This window comes from Gymnogyps californianus, chromosome 19, assembly GCF_018139145.2.
Source record: "Gymnogyps californianus isolate 813 chromosome 19, ASM1813914v2, whole genome shotgun sequence".
Classification (NCBI taxonomy): domain Eukaryota; kingdom Metazoa; phylum Chordata; class Aves; order Accipitriformes; family Cathartidae; genus Gymnogyps; species Gymnogyps californianus.
The window spans coordinates 1885437-1896434 of record NC_059489.1 but is presented as its reverse complement, the minus strand read 5'-3'; the positions used below and the strand labels follow the sequence as shown (position 1 = coordinate 1896434).

The 10998-nt window shown below is 42.8% G+C and overlaps 1 long non-coding RNA gene across 1 annotated transcript; it reads left to right on the top strand.

Moving 5' to 3' along the window:
* The first annotated feature begins 391 nt into the window (after positions 1–391).
* On the top strand, positions 392–9892 carry LOC127024170 (uncharacterized). The gene is made up of 3 exons (XR_007767530.1): positions 392–452; positions 9192–9296; positions 9558–9892. It is a non-coding gene; the product is annotated as an uncharacterized LOC127024170 (long non-coding RNA).
* The last annotated feature ends 1106 nt before the right edge of the window (positions 9893–10998 follow it).

Sequence of the window (10998 nt, the reverse complement as noted above, 5' to 3'; positions counted from 1 at the left end):
CTGAGATTGCTCATTTTGCAAGTAATGTGAGCAGGAATTATCCAGACATATTTTATTTATTTTTTTATCCTTCCTAGGTATAACATGCTACTTTTTGGTCATGACTGAAGATCCAAGAAATTGTCATTGCTTGCGGGGGGGGGGGAAGAAAAAGAAAAAAAAAGAAAGACTTCCTAATTCTAACAGCACTTTAGTGTCAATAACCCAACCCTGCCCCAACTGGTAATGAATGAAAGATACTGTGATCGCCAAGAGCTGTGTTACTCTGGGCTGGGTCCTCCTGCCAGGTGTTTGAAACTAAACAGAGTTTGCAGGAAATTAAATGGGCCAAGGTGAGCAAATGGTGCAGTGCTAAAAGTCAAGCTCCAAGCAGCACCACCCTGGGTTTGAGTTTGGGTGGTAAAGGGGCAAATTTCTCCCTGGAGCTCCACAGTTTGTGCTACGGGTAGAAGGTAAGAGGCTCTGTGTACTGTTCTGTCTCCCCATCGCAACTCCGTCTCTCTGATAAAGACCAGTTATGATCTGGCCTGCTAGGAGATGCTAACACAGAAAAGGTTTTTCAGTTTTGGTGAGTGTTGGCTTGCAGCCATGGATATAACAGACACATTGAGATGTGTGATGTGATTCTAGCCATTCCTTCCAGCTTGCTTAGAGCCCTTGTACAAACTCATCTCAATCTGAATAAAAATAACTGCTTGGTCATTTCAGAGTAACCTGTTTGGTGTGCACGTTCATGTTGCTTTTGAGGTGGCTTTATCTTGGGAGCTGCTTACAGCTTCCTATGTGAAGATCCCCACCATCTGGATTGAACAGACAATATTGGGGGGGGGGAGAAAAAGTGACTTTACCCAAGAAAAACTAAAGTTTCCCTAGCTGATTTTCAGGATCCAGCGGGGCAAAGATGAGTTTACTGATACCTGCAATAAATGATTTCTCAACCTGACTTCTTGGTAAAATGTTCTGAGGACATTAAGGGGAAAGTCATGGCCTCAGTATAAATATTATTTTCATTGGAGCCAGCTGATTATTATTAATTGAGAAGCCGGGGGATGTCATCCTGAATAGCAATGTAACATTGTGACAAAAAATTATATGCCATCTGACACCTACTCTTTCCCATTATGGTCAGATATAGTATTTATGTTCTTTTGTTCCTTCACTCTCATTCTTTCCAATATCTTCCAACATAGCTGCTTCTATGCCTGGTCTGGAAAAATTCTCTTTTTGTTGAAAACAGCCTTGGATGGTAAAGGATAATTCTGTCATTGCTTGTTGCCGAAGGGGAGTGTTACTTTTAGGGAGCTCAGGGTTATTGCCTTTAATTCACACTATGGGGGAAACATGAATTTTTAAGAGGAGATTTCCCTGGGAGCTCACCCATGGGCAGTGCTGCCAATTGTACGTGAAGTGATTCTTTGGTACCGTTTTGAAAAGGTTGCCTGGGCCATCTTGCATCAATGACTACTTTTTCACAGTTTTACTGCATTTTCTCATTGTGCTGTCGCTTGCAAAAGCAGATGGGTGACAGATTGGTCTACGTGACCTTACCAAAAGACATCATTTCTTATTCCAAAGTTTCATATAGTTTGCAAAAACACTTCTCAACTACCTACGACAAAGCCAAAACTCTTACACTCCTACGGCTGCTTCTCTCCTGGCTTCATACAGTGAATCCCACCTACCGTGTAGGTCAGCAAAGGCTCACTTTTTGAGACAGGCTCTAACAGGTCATTCACTGATGGAGAACTGCAATATAATGAATTTCAGAGATGCAGATTACAACTTGTTCTTGCTTCTTTTGTTTACTTAGGGTATTTTTCTACTATTTCTCTATTGATACATGAATCGTCTGGTATTCTATAGCATGTTTTACCATTTGCCAACACTTATGAGGGAAGAAATAATTTCTTCTGAAAGTAGAATAACTAAAATTATTCTTATTGTTTTATTGGCAAATAAAAATATAATTTATTAGCCAGTCAAGAGCAATAACCCTTAAGTGTACTACTTCAGAATAGCCCATTAAGACTTTTTTTTAATACTAATTTTTCTGGACTTATGTTAGTTAATTTAAAAAAAAACATTGGACCTGGCTTTTCAAAAGTATTTAGGTGTCTAACCCCAAGTTATTTCAATAGAAATTAGGCAATTCAGTCCCTCTGAGGATCTGGGCCTCAGCCCAAATTCTCTGCTGCTGTAAGCGCATGCAGCTGTGTTGCTCTCAGTGAAGTTTGATCTCAAGTTTACTTGAGCATGTGATCAGGGCCATGGATGGAGCTGATGATTCCATGTTTAGATCCTTTTTTGAAGGAAAAGGATGGGTTTGGGTTCTAATGCATCCAGATTTGTACAAGACTGAGGAATTCCCTCTAAGGAAGCGTGTTTATGCGGTGAGTGGGTGATGGGGAGGCAAGAGAGAGAGGGCAAAGGGTTTAGTGAATTGTTTGTTCATGTGGTCTAGTTAAACCTCTGGTAGTAGCTGACAGCTGTGCAAGGGCAATTAATAAGGAATCTCCAATGCATTTGATTCTCTAGTTAAAATATCCCCTTTTTTGCGTTTAACATGTGGACTGGTTCTTAGCAGGCCAGGCACAATTCAGTGGAGTTCTCTCTGTTTATACCTGCTGCAAATCAAACTCTTAATTTCTAAACACACAGGCTGCCATCACCCTTTGTCCTCATTTTTAAGTCATCCAGGCTTGTCGTACCAATAAAATGGACTGTGAGAGTATGTTGGGTGGGAACCAACCCTGGTCTAAGAGGGTGAGCCTAGGAGGAAAACATCCATTTCTGTGTCAGGGGTTAAAGAGAAGAGCATGCTGTGGGCAAGCTGGGACTCTGCTGGCAATACATCGTGATGCATTGCAGGAGCTGCAAGAGCTGAGAAATCCTGCAAAAAAAAAAAAAAGGGAGTTCAGCCTTTAAAGGAGTGGCCATGTAGGGGTGACCTAGGTGTGAACACAAATAGGTGCCATTATTTAAATGAGATGTCCCATTGTGATAGATCTTAGGACTTAATACAAAAGAGATTTTCCAATTTCAGGTCTATTAGTATAAATCCACGGAGTCATGTGGAAAGGCAATGGCTCCATCTGATTCTTTACAAGTGGAGATTAAGCAAGCCTTCCTTTTCAGAAAGGGAGAAATGGGACAGTTGGATGCTTTTCATCCCTATTAACTTCCAACCCCTGCATCAGTCTGATCAAACCCAGGGGAACCTGAGCAAATATTTAAGCTTATGTTTCATTTGCTGAATAAGGGCAGTCGGCTGCACTGGGACCCTGGAGGATCATGAACTGCAACTTCTGGTCAGGAAAAAGCTTGCGGGGCAGAATATGAGTAGGAATATGGCCCTTAGATCCAGAGTGAGAGACAGGAGACATGGGCTGTGGTGCAGAGAAGATGTGAGGACTCATCTATCCAGCCACTGGAATTATTCCTGCTGCTCCCATTTAACTCTTTCTCTCAGGCTGGTGCTGGCCAGTTCATTTGTTTGAATTCAACAGATTCTGGGAATGTTTGCTTTCCGTTTCAGCTGAGGGGCATCCAGTAATTGAACATAGGCCAGAAGGGATTTTTTTTTTTCTTTTCGCTTTCTGTCTTTCTTGGTTGCCCTAAAAGTAAGAAAACAGTGAAAATAGTAAAACAAACAAGAAGAAATGATCTGCTGAGGTGGAGTTCTTCCTTTTTCCATCACAGAAATTTTTTAGCAAAACACCCTGAAAATGTTTGACATCCATTTGTGGAATCTCTATAATTAGAATTAATAAAAGGACATGTCAAGTACACCTACCTTGCAAACCACAGATGCATTTTTTTCTCCCCCTCTCAATGGCTTTAACTTGTTCTTCTGATTGGCATCTGCAGAGAAATTATAATTAGCCTGTGATATGCATTTGGTGTGCATAATGCCTGGGTTTTTCTATAGGTATGCATATTTTCCCACACAACTCCTAGGAGGATTCCTTTAACTAAACAGCTCAAGGTATCTGGGATAGCAAAAACATTAAAATAAAAATATCTCTGCGAATTGAGTTGGTGGTCTCCAGCACATTCCCAGTGGATGTTTGCCCACATCAGCAAAATGCCGTCTGCCGCAACTGGTGCTAATTAGCACCCCTGTTGGCAATCTCAAATGAATGACCCAGAGCTGAATGGACTACAGAGACAGTTGGCATCGAAAGTGCTCCCAGCAGGTCTGGGTGGAGGAGTGGGCAGCGTGGAGGGAGCTTTACTTGCCCAGTGGAATGTTCTCTCCTCCCAAGTTTGGAGAGAACCTGCCTCTTCTGAGGCTCAAAAAGTCTCATTCATGGTTGCACTAATTTACTTTTTTTTCTTTCCCTCCCCATTTTTGCCCCTACAGTTCTCTAATTCTATCCAGAAACAGATCATTGGTCAGAAGTTTTCTTGCGTTATCTTTATGGTGAAGAGGTTTGCCTAGGTCTGTGCTGGTGGCTGTTCTTTTTAAATTGAAACTTCAGTGAGAAATGGGGGGAAAAAATCTGCAATTCTTTTCTTCTTTTTTTAAAATTCCTTTGTGGCTGAGTCTGAAGATTTTACTTTCCTGGAAACTGATGGGTGTGACTTGCCATTATTTTCTGTCTTATGATCTCAAGATTAAAAGGACAGCCTGCATTCCACTAGCTTTGCTTAAGCCTTAGGTGTTTAGCCTGTCTTCTGTAAACACACCTTCCTTCTCCAGCTGGAGAAGGAGAGACAGGGAAAAGAAAGTGCGCATGAGCATGCAAATATGTGTCCTTGGTGAGTCCCAGCCAAGGGCTGGTGTGGTATTGTCAGCTCAGCTGTCTCCAGCCAGGCGGAGGTGGCAAACTGGACATGTGTCTCACTGTGGAGTTCTCTGGCTGTAACGATATCGTATATTGTTGCATGGGTAATGGCAGCGTAATAACTTTGACAGTGCACCTTCCATCCCAAACCACGCTGCAAACTTCTTGCAATGTTGCACGTTATTGTTTGTGTGTGAATTGCTTCGCCCATTGAAACATGGCCAGGGTGGAGGCAGGGAGGTGACAGCCACCATGGCAGGGTGGCATGCAGAGGGCTGTGGGTCAGCGGGAAGAGCGAGCCTTGCCTGTATGAAGTTGGGAAGGGTTTGCGTAGGAGGTAGCGTCTTTCATAAGGTCCTTGGAAAAGGGACTGGAAAAATGAAAAAGAGGTTTGGGGTCTGTCAACCCTTCTTCAGGCTGATCTAGCGGTTGGGTGGTATTGTTGATAAACATTAGGTACAAAGTTCCGGGGTGGTGGGAATCTATGTGCAGTAAGCGCACCGCCTTGCTCAAGCAGATTAGATCTCTTTTATGGGGGATTTTTTTTTTATCTCTGAGATGAGCAGATCTGTCACACTATGGGATATTTATGATGTTCAAATTAAACAGGTGTTATGTACTTAATCTCAATCCCATTAAAATGAAGAGCTTTTTTCAGCGATATCCACTTGTTTTGCAACAGCTCCTCAGATTCAAAGGGTAAAGTGTGTATTGACTTTCCCATCAAAATGTCATGTCTGAAGCGGTTCATAAAAGCTTTATATTCACAGACAGCCTAAAAGAAACATGATAAGAGGAAAAGCTACTGTCAAAAGCAACTTGGAGCAGTCCTCCTGTGGTAAATAAAGGAGATAACTACAGGGAGGGAAAAGGAAATGTAAATAAATAGATGAAAAAAAAATAGAATAAATCCCAATTTAAATATTTCAGTCTATAGGAACTTCACAGGATTCTTGAGCTGCATTCTCCCCAGCACCGTTTTCCGTTTGTGTCAACACAGGAGGCTGCCATACCAGATTTTTGTATGAAAAAAAACATTATTATAACCTAAGCTTTGCCTCAAAAATGGGCTATTCTTTATTTAGTGATTTGTGGGGGGAGGATGGAGAAGCAACACAGGGACAAATCCATCCTTTTTGTGTGTGCACGCGTGGGCAAGGCACGTTCCTCTTGCTGCAACGCTGCTTGCTCAGAACAGCGAACTGGAATTCTCGCCACTTCCGAACCCAGGGATTCCTCCAGACTTTTTTTGAAACCTGACAAGCAACTGCCTCGGTACCCGGAGCACAGGTTTGCAACCCCAACGTGTGATAAATTAGACCTTTCACTCGAAGTTTTTCCTGGCAGGAGTACTAGAACAACCCTCTGAATAGCTACTACTGCTGAATTTTAAAATCTCTCTGGCTCCTTGCTCAGCCAAAACTTAAAGTTACAGTCAACTGGAGTTTGGCAAAGTGTAATGTTCTGTAACCTTATCTTTTTATAACAATCATGTTTATTAGTATTATACAGTGCATTATAGGGCCCCTCTATAGAGCCAAGGTGCTGTGTCTGTTGCAGCAGGATGTATAGTTTAGGTAATCATAACAGAGGTTTCAAACAGCTGTAAAACCAACCCAGGCGGTGTGGTCCGGGGGCTGGAGACCCTGCAGCTCGGGAGAGCGTTGCTGCTCTCCCCACTGTGCCGCTGAGTGACTGCGAGCAGGTTCAGCCTGCCTCTGTCCCCTCTCTGGGGCACCGTCTGTAAAGATAGTCACACGCTCCTTAAAGGACCTCAAAGGGGAGCCCACATTGTTTTCTTTAGTCAAAAAGAAAATGAGAGTAAACCACCAAAGTTTATCATCTGCTTAACTCCTCAGCTTATCCTGAGTCCGTGCTTTTTCTCACCCAAATCCAATTCAGTTTGATGGCTAAATTTGGCCTGATGCATAGAATAAAAACACAAATGTGCTTTAAACTGAGCACTGCAAATAGTTTTCCACTTGTTCTACCAGCGGACGCTGAGTTCAAGCCTCTGAGTTTCCACTGAAATGGCTAATAAAACTCCAGATATCTGAAGGTGCTTGCAATGATTTAAGAGTTAATAGCCCTGTTATCAGCTGTTCCAAGAATAAAGCAGGGATCAGACTTTGGATCCTGGCAGTAGCAGCTAGCAAAATCCTGTCCTTCACCCTCACACAAGTCTGTGTAAAGGTCTATGTCCCAGCCAGTTGACAGAAGACCAGCAAAGCTAACAAAACAGGGGATATTCTCGAGGATCTTGGCACCTCCACCTTAAACACCTGCAAACACCTTTGATCTGCTAGTTGAGGATAGTTTTGTAGGCGCTCCAGAGGAGGAAGGAGATACTCCTGTTGACTCTGGGTCCAAAGTCTGCTAATAGGCTATACAAGTCTGTAGGAAGCAATCTGCAGTGGTTCTTGCATTAGGAAGAGGGGTTGTTTCTGTTTGGATTTATAATAGTCAGGCTTAGGAAAGCAAGCTCGGGTTGATTTTACTGGGGAGCTGCTGAAGAGGGCTGCTGTCTTTCTGTTAGCATTGTAGTAGAGTATCCAGGCTTGGCACTTATTTTTCTTGAAATGAAAATGACTATTTTCGGTTCTGGGTTTGGACATGACAAACCTTCTCTTTTCTGGCCTTTACCTCTATTTCTTTCAACTATTTTTGCATCAAGCCACCAGTTTTGACTGAAGTCTTTCCAAATCCACGTGTCAGCTTAAATAATGGGACTCAGTGAATTACTGTCTTCCTTACTACTATTGTCAAATGTTCTTCGCTCTAAGAGTACAAGGGCCTCTGTCTTCATGGGAGGAATGAGGCAGGCCTTAGGTTTTGTGGAGACTCTTGCCTTGAAAGTGCATCAAGGTATTAGTATCTTCTGAGCCACTGAAGGCAAGAAAAAGCTGATACTTTGGCTCGCCAAGTGAGTTACTTCAGTTTCTTCTTCTTAGAAACTGATACGTCATCACTTCAATGATATTATTTATGAGGGTTTTTTCCTTATTTTTCAAGCATAGAAAAAAATGTCTTGCCATGTTTTAGGAACAAAATGAGTATTTTACACACATACCAATAGCTCTCTGGAAAGCACTTAAATTTACAAGCTGTTCGTAAATTTACTGACAGTTGGCAACACTGCATCCAACACACAGGAACCCTTTTGGAAAATAGATCTATTGTAAATAATATATATTGCAGCTTAATCTGAGCATGCTTTAGCTCAAAGTAGTTTTAACAAATGTGTTACCTAATATATTTTTTAAAAAGCTATTTGACCTGGAAAGATGATTTCAGTATCTGAAAAGCTATATTTAAAAAAATAAAATATTAGCCACCTCCTCTGAATGTTCCTCAACAGAACTCTTTAGAGGATACCTTTTTCTGGTGTTAGAGCGGTTTGAATATTTTATATATCTTCTGCTGTAGTAACATGTAACTCAAATATATAATCTCGTGCTAGCATCCCATATAGATGGAGAATCTTGATCTTTTAAGGTCAGTGGTAGTTGTTTGCATTTCAATCAGGAGCTGGTTTATATAAAGAGAAATCATTTGTGCATATGTGACTACTTAGCTGTGTGTGTTATTACATGCAGTTTGGATTTGAGGTAGCTTAGGTTTATGTACATGTTGAGGTGGCACTTTATCAAGATAGTCAAAATTTATTTCTATTATATCTGATAAAGGCTTGTAATACTTGAATTATAGTGAATCTGATATAGAAAACCCATGGCTGTTATCCTATATTCCATATTTCTGTGACTGTAGTGGTATTTAGTAGCTGAAAAACTAGTTTAAAAATCACCTGGATGTTAAGATTTTTGTAGCAGAAAGAGCTGGCTGTGGGGAAGGGGGACAGGATCTCTCCCTGCAAACTGCCTTTTCAATTCCATCCACCTATCTGGTGGGGATCACAGGATGCTTTTCAAAAAGTGCAGCGAAGGTGTTTCTGTCATCGCTGCCTCAGTGCTTGCTGTTGTTTGTAACAATTCCTTGTCAAGCTCTAAATGCAGCATGATATTTTTTTTGATCATCAGGCACATCCAGGTATTTGTTGCTATGGAAATACTGTATTGTTCCTTTTGAAGGGGGAAAAAAATGGCATTTCGATCATTATCTTAAGCAAAACATGGGCAGCACAATAAAGCAGCAACACAAACAGTTGCTAAATCGTAGAGAAAATGACTTCAAAAATCTTTAACAGTTACAAATGTGTTTAATTTCATCATTATCCAAATGCCTCACACTGCCTTAGTACCAGTACTGATTTTGGTTTGACACCATCGCTGCAGGGCAGTCCGTACGCAAGGATCCAGCACAGGGCTGCCAACCCAACCTGACGGCTCTGCTGGGGTCAGCCCCAATGTGCTTGCTCCTCACAAATACATGTCATTTCATCCACAGCCTATAGAGTTCAGAAACCTTATGCGACTTAGCCAACGTTGTCCAGGGCTTGAAGTCAATGGGAGACTTTCCATGGATTTCATCAGGAGTTGGATCCATCCAGCAGTAAGTTAAAAACAGAACCTAAACCTCATGGCTCCCAGGCGTTTGCCTTGCAAACAGAAATTGCTGCTCTAGCAGGACCGGAGGTGACCTAAGCACCAGCTGTATTACACGATGGACAAAGCACTCGAGCAGCTGGTTACAGCAGCAGTTTTAATCCTGTTTCACTTGTATGGTCAAAGACTGCAAGCTTTGAGGCCAGCTCAGCCTCCGTTCCCCGCTCCCGTGCTGTTGCCTGAACTCGTCTCGTTTGCTGCCTTGCAGGAGAAGCGCAGCCGCCTCAGCCGGGGAGCAGAGTCGGGGCAGACGGATGCTCTGCAAGCAAAACGCAGCCCTGCGCAGCAAAGCAAAGGCCGTGCGTGGAAAGGGCTAGGAAACATTATTGCTTTTGTCTAGCCGTAATGAAAATAAATGAGGGCTTCAATTTAAAGTAGTTACTAAAAATTTGTTCTTTCCTCTGCCCTAATTCCAAAACTGACTTGCAGCTAATTAGACTGAGTCGAGCACACACTTGCTGTGCTGTGCTAGTGTAAACAACAGCCATCTGAGTTTCATTACAATAAGGAAATAAAATAAACACAGGGCCAGAAAACAGTAGTTTGGGCATGGCTCATTACAGCACAATGCAGTTAAAATTTTTTTGTAGAGGCGGTGGGATCGGACAGGGTGCGAAGGGGACTCTTCATGTTTCTATCCTGAACTTTTCCTCCCCAGTGCATCACAAGGAAAAGCAAAGCCCCTGCTGCTCAGCTCATGGCTTAAAAACACCCCTGAAGCTTGCAAACGGTGCTTCACTGCAAAGCCTTCTTTATCCCCCTGCCCCCAGGGTTCCTCATGTTGGCCAGACAGAAGCTCAGGGGAAGCGTGGCATTTACAATATGAGGGTGAGACCCATTACAAGACTGTACTCTGTGTGTCAGGCTGCTCCCACGTGCCGCTCTCTGGATCAGCCAAGAGGGCCAAAGACAAATCACAGCTTTTTTTTCCCCTCCCCTTTCTTTTTTAATAACAATTTTGCATTCAGTGAAGGGGAACCCCCTATATTTTTCTCTCACGAAATCTTTTGTGTACAGCAACTGCTGTCTTCAGCATTTTGTTGCTCAGAGTCCCTGAGCGCAACAGGAGACATTTCCAAGGCAGCATCTTCACCCACTTCTGAAGTGCCCAAGGGCCAAATTTCTGAGCTCCTGGAGATCTCAGGCTGTGGTCTGAGCTCTCAGCTCTCCCTTCCCATCACCCTTCAGCTGGAGTGGAGGAAGAGGGAGCTCTAAGAGGGAAGCCTCAGTACTTTTTCTTCTGCTAGATCCCTCCCACAGGCATTTTCTTTGCAGAGGGGCTGGAAATCCTCTCCGCTCCTGTGTGCGTATTGACGGAGAACTGAACTGGAAAGCCACAGGCAAAAGAGCTAATTTTGTCCAAAGCGTTATCCTCCCTTGCATACATGATCTGTAAGATATCCTCATTCTCACTGGATTCTGAGTCATGTTTCCAGAAGACAGTCTGTGCTCAAGCTGTATTGATCTGGCTTTTCCTGGATTAGCCCATCGTTAAATACAGATCGGCAAGAGACCGCTAAGCCAAATTTTCCAAGGCAAAACCACTGCTGCTGTTGGGTAAATTAAATCCTCTCCTTATCTGGCACCACGGCAGGATTTTCTGCTGGCTCTCTGCTCTCGCCTATCTGTTTGCAGGTGCGCTGCCTCCC